This window comes from Bolinopsis microptera, chromosome 4 (genome assembly GCF_026151205.1).
Source record: "Bolinopsis microptera isolate Bmic1 chromosome 4, MBARI_Bmic_1.0, whole genome shotgun sequence".
Taxonomy (NCBI): domain Eukaryota; kingdom Metazoa; phylum Ctenophora; class Tentaculata; order Lobata; family Bolinopsidae; genus Bolinopsis; species Bolinopsis microptera.
Genome location: NC_087075.1, coordinates 3439272 through 3455138, shown reverse-complemented (window position 1 = coordinate 3455138; position 15867 = coordinate 3439272). Strand labels below are relative to the sequence as shown.

Here is a 15867-nt window from a genome sequence, read left to right as displayed (position 1 = left end):
TTGAATATTGGATAAGTGTCAAAGTGTGTGCGGGTGGTGTTCACATACAATAGTTGCATTTCATTCACAGGAATTCCTTTCGAGCATCTGTGATGGGACCTCATAAACGTATAGTAATACCAATTATTGTACAAATACTAAACTTTGCTTGTTGACGTCAGTATTTCAGTCTATGTTTATTCGCACACATTATTGCATTTCTAAGATTAACATAAATTTCAGGATGAACCCCTTCGGTCCCTCCAATTTTTAGGAAACAACAACTTACTCCATGTGCAGTCACTTTCTTGTGTTCCTGATCCAGAGGCTACCCCTTTGCCAGCTGGACATGCCGTGCAGGTAGAAGCTGCGTTTGCTGCTAAACTCCATTGATCTGCCGGACAGGCTTGACAGCCACTTGACTGATCCAGATACTGGCCCGCAACACAATCTTCTGCAAGTATAGTCGAGTTTAGTCAAGTATTTATAGAACTGCAAGTTTCAGCCGCTGGCAAGCAGTTTAAGATTCGAAGTACCCTTTTAGGGATGGTTCGCTTTTATTTGAATATTGGATAAGTGTCAAAGTGTGTGCGGGTGGTGTTCACATACAATAGTTGCATTCCATTCACAGGAATTCCTTTCGAGCATCTGTGATGGGACCTCATAAACGTATAGTAATACCAATTATTGTACAAATACTAAACTTTGCTTGTTGACGTCAGTATTTCAGTCTATGTTTATTCGCACACATTATTGCATTTCTAAGATTAACATAAATTTCAGGATGAAACCCCTCGGTCCCCTCCAATGTTTTAGGAAACAACAAACATACTCCATGGTGCAGACACTTTCTTTGCTGTTCCTGATCCAGAAGGCTACCTCTTTGTCAGGCTGGACCATGCCGAGCAGGTAGAAGCTCGTTTGCTGCTAACTCCATTGATCTTCCGACAGGCTTAGCGCAGCCACTTGACTGATCCAGAATATACATGCCCCAACACAATCTTCCTGCAAGTATTAGTCGAGTTTAGTCAAGAATTTATAGAACTGCAAGTTCAGCCGCTGGCAAGCGTTTAATATTCGAAGTACCCTTTTAGGGATGGTTCGCATTTATTATGAATATTGTGGATAAGTGTCAAAGTGTGTGCTGGTGGTGTTCATATACAATAGTTGCATTTCATTCACAAGGAATTCCCTTTCGAGCCAACTGTGATGGGACCTCTAAACGTATAGTAAATACCAATTATTGTAGCAAATACTAAACTTTGGCTTGTTGACGCAAGTATTTTCAGTCTAAATGTTTATTCGCACTCATTATTGCATTTTCTGAGAAAGAATAACAATAAATTTCAGGATGAACCCTCGGTCCCCTCCAATTCATTAGGAAACAACAACTTACTCCATGTGAAGTCACTTTCTTGTGTATCTGAACCAGAGGCTACCTCATTGTCAGCTGACATGCGTGCAGTTAGAGCTGCGTTTGCTGCTAAACCCATTGATCGCCGGACAGGCTTGACAGCCACATGACTGATCCATATACGCCCGCGAACACAATCTTCTGCAAGTATAGTCGAGTTTAGTCAAGATATTTATAGAACTGCAAGTTCAGCCGCTGCAAGCAGTTTAAGGATTCGAAGTACCCCTTTTTAGGGATGGATCGCTTTAATTTGAATATTGGATAAGTGTCAAAGTGTGTGCGGGTGTGTTCATATACAATAGTTGCATTTTCATTCACAGGAAATCCTTTCGAGCATCTTTTTATTTGATGGGACCCTTCAGAAACGATAGAATACCAATTATTGTACAAAATACAAAACTTTGCTTGTTGACGTCAGTAATTCAGTCTATTTTTATTCGCACACATTATTGCAATTTCTAAGATTAACAAAAATTTTCAGATGAACCCCTTCGGTCGCCTCCAATTTTTAGGAAAACAACAACTTACTCCCATGTGCATCACTTTCTTGTGTTCCTGATCCAGAGGCACCTCTTTGTCAGCTGGCATGGCCGTGCAGGTAGAAGCTGCGTTTGCTTCTAAACTCCCATGGATTCTGCCGTACAGGCATGACAGCCACTTGACTGCTCCAATACTGCCCGCCCACATCTTCTGCAAGTATAGTCAGGTTGTAGATCAAGTATTTATAGAACTTCAAGTTCATCCGCTGGCAAGCAGTTTAAGATTCGAAGTACCCATTTAGGAATGGTTCGCTATTATTTGAATATTGGGATAAGTGGTCAAAGTGTGTGGCGGTGTGTTCATATACAATTAGTTTGCCATTTTCCATTCACAGGGAATTCCTTTCGAGCATCGTGATGGGAAGCTCAAAAACGTAAAGTATTACCAATTATTGTACAAATACTAAACATTGCTGTAGACGCAGTATTTCAGTCTATTATTATTCGCACACATTATTAGCAATTTCTACGATTAACATAATTTCAGGATGAACCCCTTCGTCCCCTCCAAATTTTTAGAACATCAATTAATCCATGTGGCTACACTTTCTGTGTTTTCCTGATCCAGAGCTACATCTTTGGTCAGCTGGACATGCCGGCAGTTTGAAGCTGCGTTTGCTGCTAAAACTCCATTGATCCTGCCGGACAGGCTTGACAGCCCACTTGAACTGATCCAGATACTGGCCCGCACACAATCTTCTGCAAGGTATAAGTCGTTTAGTCAAGTATTTCTAGCACTGCTAAGTTTCACGCTGGCAAGCATTTAAGATTCGAATAACCCTTTTAGGGATGGTTCGCTTTTATTTGAATATTGGATAAGTGTCAAGTGTGTGCGGGTGGTGTTCATATACATAGTTGCATTTCAATCACAGGAATTTCTTTCGAGCATCTGTATGGACCTCATAAACTAAGTAATACCATTATGTACAAATCTAAACTTTGCTTGTTGACTCAGTATTTCAGTCTAAAGTTTATTCGCACACATTATTGCATTTCTAAGATTAAACATAAATTTTCCGGAAGAACCCCTTCGGTCCCCTCCAATTTTTAGGAAACAACAACTTACTCCATGTGCAGTCACTTCTTGTGTCCTGACGAGCTACCTCTTTGTCAGCTGACATGCCGTGCAGGTAGAACTGCGTTTGCTGCAAACCCATTGATCTGCCGACAGTGCCTGACACCACTTGACTGATCCAGATACTGGCCCCAACACAATCTTCTGCAAGAATATCGAGTTTTAGTCAAGTATTTATAGAACTGCAAGTTCCCGGCCCGCTGGCAATCATTTTAAAGAATCGAAGTACCCTTTGTAGGGATGTTCGCTTTTATTTGAATTTGGATAATTTCAAAGTGAGTGCGGGTGGTGTTCATATACAATAGGTTTGCATTTCATTCACAAGGAATTCCTTTCGAGCATTGCTGTGATGGGACCTCATAAACGTATAGTAATACCCAATTATTGTACAAATACTAAACTATTGCCTTGTTGACGTCAGTATTTCAGTCCTATGTTTATTCGCACACATTATTGCATTTCTAAGATAACATAAATTTCAGGATGAACCCATTCGGGTTCCCTCCAGATTTTAGGAAAGCAACAACTACTCCCTGTGCAGGTCACTTTCTTGTGTTCCTGATCCAGAGGCTACCTCTTTGTCAGCTGGACATGCCGTGCAGTGTAGAAGCTGCGTTTGCTCCTAAACTCCATTGATCTGCGGACAAGGCTTGACAAGCACACTTGACTGATCCAGATACTGGCCCGCAACACAATCTTCTGCAAGTAGAGTCATTTTAGTCAGTATTTATAGAACACAAGTTCAGGCCGCTGGCAAGCAGTTAAAAGATCGAATGTACCCTTTTAGGGATGGTTCGCTTCTATTTAGAATATTGGATAAGTGTCAAAGTGTGTGCGGTGGAGTCATATACATAGTTGCATTCATTCACAGGTATTCCTTCCGAGCATCTGTGATGGGACCTTCATAAACCGTAATAGTAATACCAATTATTGTACAAACTAAACTTTGCTTGTGTACGTCAGTATAACTGTCTCTGTTTTATTCGCACACATTATTGCATTTCTAGATTAACAAAAAATTTCAGGATGAACCCCTTCGGTCCCTCCAATTTTTAGGAACAACAACTTACTCCATGTGCAGTCCTTTCTTGTGTTCCTGATCGAGGCTACCTCTTTGTCAGCTGGACATGCGTGCAGGTAGAAGCTGCGTTTGCTGCTAAACTCCATTGATTCTGCCCGGACAGGCTTGACAGCCACTTGGACTGATCCAGAAACTGGCCCGCAACACAATCTTCAGCAAGTATATCGAGTTTTAGTCAAGTAAATTTATAGAACAGCAAGTTTCAGACGATGGCGAGCAGTTTTAAGATTCGAAGTACCCTTTAGGGATGTTCGCTTTATTTGAATATTGGATAGAGTGTTCAAAGTTTGGTGCGGTGGTGTTTCATAAACAATAGTTGCATTTCATTCACAGGCATTCCTTTCCAGAGCATCTTGATTGGACCTCAAAACTTATAGTAATACCAATTATTGTACAAATACTAAACTTTGCTTGTTGACGTCAGTATTTCAGTCTAATGTTTATTTCGCACACATTATTGCAATTTCTAAGATTTACATAAATTTCAGGATGAACCCCTTCCGGTCCCGCTCCAATTTTATTAGGAAACAACCAACTTACGACTCCATGTGCAGTCACTTTTCTTTGTGTCCCAGATCCATAGGCTACTCTTTGTCACTGACAGCCGTGCAGGTAGAAGCTGCGTTTTGCTGCTAAAATCCATGATCTGCCGGACAGGCTGAACAGCCACTTGACTGACCAGATACTGGCCCACAACACAATCTTCTGCAAGTAATAGTCGAGTTAGTCACGTATTTATAGAACTAGCAAGTTTCAGCCGCGGGCCAAGGCAGATTAAGATTCGAAGTACCTTTCGGATGGTTCGCTTTTTTATTTGAATATTGGATAAGTGACAAAGTGTGTGCGGGTGGTTTCATATGACTATAGTAGCATTTCCTTCACAGGAAATTCCTTTCAGCATCTGTGGATGGACTCATAAACGTATAGTAATATCCAATTATTTGTACAAATACTAGAACTTTGCTTGTTGACGTCATATTTCAGTCTCAGTTTATTCGACAACATTAACGTCATTTCTAAGATTAAAATAAATTTCAGGATGAACCCCTTCGTTCCCTCAATATTTAGGAAACAACAACTTACTCCCATGAGCAAAGTCACTTTCTTGTGTTCCTGATCCGAGGCAAACCTCTTTGTTCAGCAGGACATGCCGTGCAGGTAGAAAGCAGCCGTTTGCTGCTAAACTCCATTGATCTGCCGACCGGCTTGACAGCCACTTTGACTGATCCAGATACTGGCCCAGCAACACAATCTTCTGCAAGTATCGTCGACGTATAGTCCAGTATTTATAGAACTGCAAAGTTTCGGCCCCGCTGGCACAGTTAAGATTCGAAGTAACCCTTTAGGGATGTTTCCGCTTTATTTGAAATATTGGATAATGACCAAAGTGTGCTGCGGGTGGTGTTTCATATACAATAGTTTGCATTTCATTCACAGGAATTCCCTTTCCGACATCTGTGCTGGGACCTCATAAACGTATAGTAATACCAATTATTGTACCAAATACTAAACTTTTGCTTGATGACGTCAGTATTTCAGTCCTATGATTTATTCTCACACAATTATTGCATTTCTAAGATTAACATAAATTTTCAGGATGAACCCCTTCGGTCCCTTCCAATTTTTAGGAAACAACAACTTACTCCATGTTCCAGTCACTTCTTTTTAGTTTCCAGATCCAGAGGCTAACCTCCTTGTCAGCTGGACATGCCGTGCAGGAAAAGCTGCGTTTGCTGCTAACTCCTTATTCTGCCGACAGGCTGATTGACAGCCACTTGTACTGATCCAATACGGCCCGCAACAACAATCTTCTGCAAGTATAGTCGAGTTATAGTCAAGTATTTATAGAACGCAAGTTTTTCATCTGCCCTGAAAGCAGTATAAAGATTCGAAGTACCCTTTAAGGGGATGGTTCGCTTTATTTGAATATGGATAAGTGCAAATTGTGTGCGGGTGGTGTTCATATACAAAGTTGCATTTCATACACAGGATTCCATTCGACATCTGTGATGGACCTCATAAACGTATATAATACCAATTAATTGTACAAATACTAAAACTTTGCTGTTGACGTCAGTATTTCAGCTATGGTTTATTCGCACACATATTGCATTTCTAAGATTAACATAAATTTCAGATGAACCCCATCGGTCCCCTCCAATTTTTAGAAACAACAACTTACTTTCCATGTGCAGTCACTTTCTTGAGTTCCTGATCCAGAGGGCTACTCTTTGTCAGCTGGACATGCCGTGCAGGTAGATGCTTGCGTTTGCTGCAAAACTCCATTTGATCTGCCGGACAAGGCTTGACAGCCACTTGACTGATCAGGATACTGCCCGCAACACAATCTTCCGCCCAGTATAAGTCTAGTTTAGTCAGTATTATAGAACTGCAATTTCAGCCGCTGGCAAGCAGTTTAAGATTCGAAGTACCCTTTAGGGATGGTTCGCTTTATTTGAATATTGATAAGTGTCAAGTGTTTGCGGGTGGTGTTTCATATACAATAGTTGCATTTCATTCACAGGAATTCCTTTCGAGCATCTGTGTGGGACCTCATAAACGAAAGTAAACCAATATTGTACAAATACTAAACTTTGCATAGTTGACGTCAGTATTCAGTCTATGTTTATTTCGCACACATTAATGCATTTCTAAGATAGCAAAATTTCAGGATGAACCCCTCGGTCCCATCCATTTTTAGAAACAACAACTACTTCCATGTCAGTCACTTGTCTTGTGTTCCTGACCAGAGGCTACCTCTTTTGTCCAGCTGGACATGCCGTGCAGGAAGAAGCTGCGTATGTCTGCTAAACTCCAATGATCTGCCGACAGTCTTGACAAGCCACGTTGACTGATCCAGAATACTGCCCGCAACACAATCTTCTGCAAGTTATAGTCGAGTTTAGTCAAGTATTTATATAACTGCAAGTTTCAGCCGCCAGCCAGCAGTTTTAAGATTCGAAGTACCCTTTTAGGGATGTTCGCTTTTATTTGAATATTTGATAATGTCAAAGTGTGTGCTGGTGGTGGTTCATATACATATGCATTTCATTCCCAGGATTCCTTTTCGAGCATCTGTTGATGGGACCTCATAAACTTATAGTAATACCATATTATTGTACAAATACTAAACTTTGCTTGTAGACGTCAGTAATTCAGGTCTATGATTAAATCGCACACATTAATTTGCATTTCTAAGATTAACATAAATTTCAGGATGACCCCTTCGGTCCCGCCAATTTTTAGGAAACAACAACTTACTCCATGTGCATCACTTTCCTGTGTTTCCTGATCCAGAGGCTACCTCTTTGTCAGCTGGACATGCCGTGCAGGTAGAAGCTGGCGTTTGCTGCTAAATCCATTGATCTAGCCGATCAGGCTTGACAGGCCACTTGACTGATCCAGATACTGCCCGCAACACAATCATCTGCAAGAATAGTCGAGTTTAAGTCCAGTAATTAATAAACTGCAAGTTTCATCAGCCGCTGGCAACAGATTAAGATTCGAAGTACCCCTTTAGGGATGGTCCTTTATTTGAATATTGGATAAGTGTCAAAGTGTGGTGCGGGTGGTGTTCATAACAATAGTTGCATTTACATATCACAGGAATTCCTTTCGGAGCAATCTGAGATGGGACTCATAAACGTATAGTAATACCAATTATTGTACAAATACTAAACTTTGCTTGTTGACGTCAGTAATTTTTCAGTCTATGTTTAATTTCGCACACATTATTGATTTCAAGATTAACAAAAATATCAGATGAAAACCCTACGGTCCCTCCAATTTTTAGGAAACAACAACTACTCCATGTGCATCACTTTCCTTGTGTTTCCTGATCCAGTGGCTAACCTCTTGCCAGCTGGACATGCCGTGCAAGTAAGAAGCAGCGTTTGCTGCTAAACTCCATAGATCTGCCGGACAGCTTGACAGCCACTTGATGATCAAATACTGGCCCGCAACACAATCTTCTGCAAGTATAGTCCGAGTTTAGTCAAGTATTTATAGAACTGTCAAAGTTTCAGCCGCTGGAAGCAGTTTAAGATTCGAAGTACCCTTATTAGGGATGGTAACGCTTTTATTTAATATAGTGTTAAGTGTCAAAGAGTGTTGCGGTGGTGTTTTCATAACAATAGTGCATTTCATTCACAAGGAATTCCTTTCGAGCATCCTAGTTATGGGAACCTCAAAAAAACGTATAGAAATACCAATTATGTGTAACAAAAACTAAACTTTTGCTTGTTGAACGTCAGTATTTTCAGTCTATATGTTTATTCGCACACATAATTGCTTTTCTAAGATTAACATAAATTTCAGGATGAACCCCATCGGTCCCTCCCAATTTTTTAGGAAACAACAACTTACTCCAGGTGCAGTCACTTTCTTGCGTTCCTGATCCAGAGGCTACCTCTTTGTCAGCTGGACAGGCCGTGCAGGAAGAAGCTGCCTTAGCTGCTAAACTCCATTGATCTGCCGGACAGCTGACAGCCACTTGACTGAGCCAGATACTGGCCCGCAACACAATCTTCTGCAAGTATAGTCGAAGTATGTCAAGTATTAATAGAACTGCAAGTTTCAGCCGCTGGCAAGCAGTTTAAGATTCGAATACCCTTTATAAGGGATGGTTCGCTTTATTTGAATATTGGATAAGTGTCAAAGTGTGTGCCGGGTGGTGTTCATAAACAATAGATGCAATTCTTCACAGGAATTCCTTCGATCATCCTGTGATGGGACCTCATAAACGGATAGTAATACCAATTATTGTACAAATACTAAACTTTGCTTGTTTACGTCCAGTATTTCATCTATGTTTATTCGCTAACACATATATTGCATTCTAAGATAACATAAATTTCAGGATGAACCCTGTCGGTCCCTCCAATTTTTAGGGAAACAACAACTTACATCCAAGTGCGTCACTTTCTTGTGGTATCCTTAACCAGCAGAGCTACCTTCCTTGTCACTGGACATGCCGTGCAGGTAGAAGCTGCGTTTGCTGCTAAACTCCAAGATCTGCCGGGCAGGCTTGACCAGCCACTTGACTGCTTCCAGAAACTGGCCCGCAACACAATCTCCTGCAAGTTAATGTCGAGTTTTAGTCAAGTATTTATATAAACAGTCAAGTATCAAGCCGCAGGCAATCAGTTTTTAAGATTCGAAGTACCCTTTTAGGATGTTTCGCTTTTATTGAAATGGATAAGTGTCAAAGTGAGGTGCGGGTGGTGTACATATACAATAGTTGCATTTTCATTCACAGGAATTCCTTATCGAGCATCTGTGATGGGACCTCATAAACGTATAGTAATACCAATTCATTGTACAAAATACAAACTTTGCATGTTGAACGTCAGTATTTCAGCTATGTTTTATTCCGCACCACATTATTGCATTTCTAGATTAACAATAAATTTCAGTGGATGAAACCCCCTCGGTCCCTCCTATTTTAGGAAACAACAACTTACTCCAAGTCATCACTTTCTTGAGTTTCCTGTATCCAAGAGGCTACCTCTATGTCAGCCTGACCATGCCGGCAGGTAGAAGCTGCGTTTGCTGCTAAACACATTGATCTGCCGACAGGCTTGACAGCCACTTGACTGATCCAATACTGGCCCGCAACACAATCTTCTGCAAGTATAGTCGAGTTTAGTCAAGTATTTATAGAACTGCAGTTCAGCCGCTGGCAAGCAGTTTAAGATACGAAGAACCCTTTTAGGGATGGTTCGCTTGTTATTTGAATATTGGATAAGTGTCAAAGTGTGGCGGAGGGTGTCATATACATAAGTTTGCATTTCAATCAACAGGAAATCCCTTTCGAGCATCTGTGATGGGACCTCAAAAACGTATAGAAATACCATTAATTGTACACTATACTAAACCTTGCTGTTGACGTTCAGATTTCAGTCTCTGATTATTCGCAACACATATTGCATTTCTAATATTAACATAAAATTTCAGGATGAAACCCCTTCGGTCCCTCCAATTTTTAGGAAACAACACTTCTCCCTGTGCAGTCAATTTCTTGTGTTCCTGATCCAGAGGCAACCTCTTGTCACTGGACCAGCCGTGCAGGTAGAAGCTTTGCGTTTGCTGCAAACTCCATTGATCTGCCGGACAGCTTGACAGCCATTGACTTGATCCAGATACTGTCCCGCAACACAATCTTCTGCAAGTATAGTCGAGTTTAGTCAAGTATTTATAGAACTGGCAAGTTCAGCCGCTGGCAAGCAGTTTAAGATACGAAGTAACCTTTTAGGGGATGGTTCCGCTTATAATTGAATATTGGATAATTGTCAAAGTGTGTGCGGTTGGTTTCATATACAATAGCTATTCATTTCCATTCACAGGAAATCCTTTCGAGCAACTGTGATGGGACGCTCATATCGCCAAACGTATATAAAATAACCAATTATTGTACAAATACTAAAAACTTTGGCTTGTGACCGTCATATTTCAGTCTATGTTTTATTCGCAACACAATATTTCATTTCTAAAGATTAACATAATTTCAGGATGAACCCCTTCGGTCCCTCCAATTTATTAGGAAACAACAACTTACTCCATGTGCATCTCTTTCCTTTTGTTCCTGATCCTAGAGGCTCCTCTTTGTCAGCTGGACATGCCGGTGCAGGTAGAAGCTGCGTTTGCCTGCTAAACTCCATTGATCTGCCGGACAGGCTTGACAGCCACATGACAGATCCAGATACTGGCCCCGCAACACAATCTTCAGCAAGTAAAGTCGAGTTTATGTCAAGTAGATATAGAACTGAGCAAGTTTTCGCCGCTGGCAAAGCAGTTATAAAGATTCGAAGTACCTTTTTAGGATGTTTCGCTTTTATATGAATCTTTGATAAGTGTCATAATGTAGTGCGGGTGGTGTTCATATACAATATTGCATTACATTCACAGGAATTCCTTCGAGCATCCTGTGATGGACCTCCATAAACGTAATTAATACCAATTATTGTACAAATACTAAACTAGCTTGTGACGTCAGTATTTCAGTCAATGATTATTCGCACACATTATTGCATTATCTAAAGAATAACATAAATTTCAGGATAACTACCCTTCGGTCCCTCCAATTTTTAGGAAACCAACAACTTACTCCCTGTGCAGTCGAAACCTTTTATATTTTCTTGTGTTCCTGGATCCAGAGGCCTACCCTCTTTGTCAGTGGACATCGTGCAGGTAGAAGCTGCGTAGCTGCAAAACTCCATTGAACTGCCGGACAGGCTTGACAGCCACATGACTTGATCCAGATACTGGCCCGCAACAACAATCATCTGCAAGTATAGTCGAGTTTAGTACAAGTACTATAGAACTGGCAAGATTCAGCCGCAGGCAAGCAGTTTAAGGATTCGAAGTACCCTCTTTTAGGGATGGTTCGCTTTTATTTGAATATTTGGATCAGGTTGTCACAGTGTGAGCGGGTGGTGTTCAATAATACAATAGTAGCATTTTCATTCACAGGAATTCCTTTCGACCAGTCTGTGATGGTACCGCCATAAACGTATAGTAAAACCAATTATTGTACAAATACTAAACTTTGCTTGTTGACGTCAGTATTTCAGTCTATGATTTAATCGCACACATTATTGCATTCTAAATAAAACATAAATTTCATGATGAACCCCTATCGGGTCCTCCAATTTTTAGGAAACACAAACTTACTCCGATTGCAGTACCCTTTTCTTTGTGTTTTTCCTGATCCAGAGGCTACCTTTTGTCAGCTGACATTGCCGTGCAGGTAAGAAGCAGCAGTTTGCCTGCTAAACTCCATTGATCTGCCGTACAGGCTTGATACGACACAGCCACTTGACTGATCCAGAACAGGCCCGCACACAATCTTTCTGCAAGGTATAGTCGAGTTTAGATCAAGAATATATAGAACTGCAAGTTCAGCCGCTGGCAAGCAGTTTAAGATTCGAAGTACCCATTTAATGGATGTTCGCTTTTATTGAATATTGGATAAGTGTCAAAAGTGTGTGCGGTGGTGTTCATATACAATAAGTTGCATTTCATTCACAGGAATCTTCCTTTCGGCATCTGTAGATTGGACCATCATAAACGTATAGTAATACCATTATTGTACAAATACAAACTTTGCTATGTTGACGACAGTATTTCAGTCTATGATTATTCGCACACATTATTGCATTTCTAAGATTAACATAAATTTCCAGAATAACACCCTTCGGTCCCACCAATTTTTAGGAAACAACAACTTACTCCATGCTGGCAGTGCACTTTCTTGTTCCTGAACCAGAGCTACCTCTTTGTTCAGCTGGACATGCCGTGCAGGTAGAAGCCTGCGTTTGCAGCTAAACTCCATTGATCTGCCTGGACATGAGGCTTGACAGCCACTTGCCTGATCCAGATACTGGCCGCAACACAATCTACGGCAAGTATAGTCGAGTTTAGTCAAGTATTTATAGAACCGCAAGTTTCAGCCGCTGGCAAGCAGTTTAAGATTCGAAGTACCCTTAATAGGGATGGTTCGCTTTAATTGAATATTGGGAAAAGTGTCAAAGGTGTGCGGGGTGGTGTTCCCATATACAATAGTTGCATTTTCATTCAAAACAGGAATTTCCCCCTTCGACAACTGTGATGGGAACCCTCATAAACGTAAAGTATAACCAATTCTGGTACAAATACTAAACTTTGCTTTGTTGAACGTCAGTATGTCAGTCTATGTTTATTCGCACACATTATAGCCATTTCTAAGATTAACATACTATTTCAGGAAGAACCCCTCGGTACCCTCGCAATTTTAGGAACAACACTTACTACTACCATGTCAGTCACTTTCTTGTGATTCCTGATTCCAGAAGGCAACCTCTTGTCAGCTGGACATGCCGTGAGCAGGTAAAGCAGCGTTTGTGCTGCATAAATACTCCATTGATCTTCCACAGGCCTTGACGAAGCCACATGACTGATCCAGATACTGGCCCCACACAATCTCTGCAAGTATAGTCGAGTTTAGTCAAGTATTTAGAGAACTGCAAGTTTCAGCCGCTGGCAAGCATTTTAAGATTCGAAGAACTCCTTTTTAGGGATGTTCGCTTATAATTTGAATATTGGATAAGTGTCAAAGTGTGTGGCGTTGAGTTACATATACAATAGTAGCATTTCATTCACAGGAATCCTTTCGAGCATCTGTGATGGGACCTCAAAAACGTATAGTAATACCAAATATTGTACAAATACTAACTTTGCTGTTGACTCAGTATTTCAGTCTATTTTATTCGCACACATTATTGCATCTCTAAGATTAACATAAATTTCAGGATGAACCCCTTCGGTCCTCCAATTTTTTAGGAAACAACAACTTACTCCCATGTGCGTCCACTTCTGTGTTTCTCATCCAGAGGCTACCTCTTTGTCACTGGACATGCCGTGCAGGTAGAAGCTGCGTTATGCTGCTAAACTCATTGATCTGCCGGACAGGCCTTGACAGCACTTGACCTATCCAGATACTGGCCCGCAACAACAATCATCTCAAGTATAGTCGAGTTTAGTCAAGTATTTATAGAAACTGAAGATTCAGCCGCTGGCAAGCAGTTTAAGATTTCGAAGTACACTTTTAGGGGATGGTCGCTTTATTTGAATATTGGATAAGTGTCAAAGTGTGTGCGGGTGGTGTTCATATACAATAGTTGCATTTCATTCACAGGAATTCTTTCGAGCATCTGTGATGGACATCATAAACAGTAATAGTAATACCAATTATTGTACAAATACTAAACTTTGCTTGTTGACGTCAGTATGTCGTCTATGTTTATTTTCGCACACATTATTTGCATTTCTCTAAGATTAACATAAATTTCAGGATGAACCCTTCGTTCCCTCCAAATTTTTTTAGAAACAACAAACTTACTCCCATGTGCAGTCACTTCTTGTGTTCCTGATCAGAGGCTACCTCTTTTCAGCTGGACAAGCGGCAGGTAGAAGCTGCGTTTCTGCTAAACTTCTCCATTTGATCTAGCCCGGACAGAGGCTTGACACCACTTGAACTGACCATATACAGGCCCAACACAATCTTCTGCAAGTATAGTCTAGTTAGTCAAGTATTTATAGGACTCAAGTTTTCAGCCGCTGGCAAGCATGTTTAAGATTCAAGTACCCTTTTAGGATGGGTTTCCTTTTATTTGAATATTGATAAGTGTCAAAGTGTTTGCGGGTGTGTTCAAATAACAAAGTTAGCATTTCAATCACGAGAATACTTTCGAGCATCTGTGATTGGAACCTCATAAACTATAGTAATACCAATATTGTACAAATCCAAAACTTTGCTTGTTTGACGTCAGTATTTCGTCTATGTTTATTTCGCACACATTATTGCATTTCTAAGATTAACATGAAATTTCAGGATGAACCCCTTCGGACCCTCCCAATTTTTAGGAAACACAACTTACTCCATGTGCATCACTTTCTTGGTTCCTGATCCTGAGGCTACCTCTTTGTCAGCTGACATGCCGGCAGGTAGAACTGCGTTTTGCTGCTAAACTCCATTGAACGGCCGGACAGGCTTGACAGGGCCACTTGAGACTGAACCATATAATTGGCCCGCAACAACAAACTTCTGCAGTATAGTCGAGTTTTTTTTTTTGTTTTTTTTTTATTTTTTTTTTTTTTGTTTTTTATTTTTTTTTTTTTTTTGTTTTTTTTTTATTTTTTTTTTTTTTTTTTTTTTTTTTTATAAGGGAGTCAAGTATTTATAGAACTGCAAGTGTTCAGCCGCTGGCAAGCATTTTCAAGATTCGAAGTACCCTTTTAGGGAAGGTTCGACTTTTATTTGAATATTGGATAAAAGATCAAAGTGATGCGGTGTGTTCAAATACAATATTGCATTTCATTCACAGAAATCCTTTCGGAGCATCTTGATGGGACCTCATAAACGTATAAGTAATACCAATTATTGTAACAAATACAAACCTTTGCCTTGTTGACGTCAGTATTTCAGTCGTATGTTTATTCGCACACATTATTGCATTTCTAAGATATACATAAATTTCAGGATGAACCCTTCGGTCCCTGCCAATTTTTTAGGAAAACAACAACTTACTCCATGTGCAGTCACTTCTTGTGTTCCTGATCCAGAGGCTACTCTTGTCAGCTGGACATGCCGTGCAGGTAGAAGCTGCGATTTCTGCTAAAAAACACCATTGATCTGCCGACAGCTTGAACAGCCACTTAACTGATCCAGATACTGGCCCGCAACACAATCTTCTGCAAGTATAGTCGAGTTTAGTCAAGTATTTAAGAACTGCAATTTTTCAGCCGCTGGCAAGCAGTTTTTAAGATCGAATGTACCTTTAGGGAAGTTCGCTTTTAATTGAACATTGGATAAGTGTCAAAGTGTTTGGCGGGTGGTGTTCATATACAATAGTAGCAATTCATTTCACAGGAATTCTTTTCGAGCATCTGTGATGGGACCGTTCATAAACGTATAGTATACCATTATTTGACAAATACAAACTTTGCTTGTATACGTCATATTTCAGGTCTATGTTTATTCCACACTATTATTTGCATTTCTAAGAATTAACATAAATTTCAGGATGAACCCATCGGTCCCTTCAAAATTTTAGGAAACAACAACTTACTCCATTGCAGTCACTTTCTTGTGTTCCTGAACCAGAGGCTACCCTTTGTCAGCTGACATCCGTGCAGGTAAAGCTGGCGTTTGCTGCTAAAACTCCAATGATCTGCCCGGACAGCTTGACAGCCACTTGACTGAACCAGATACAGCCGCGCACACAATCTTCTGCAAGTATAG

At 40.5% G+C, this 15867-nt stretch overlaps 1 protein-coding gene across 1 annotated transcript in view; it reads right to left on the bottom strand.

The window, feature by feature from the left end:
* The window catches only part of LOC134814418 (basement membrane-specific heparan sulfate proteoglycan core protein-like), a 160237-nt gene that overhangs the window by 17092 nt on the left and 127278 nt on the right, over nt 1-15867 (bottom strand). The gene's annotated exons all lie outside the window — the stretch shown is intronic.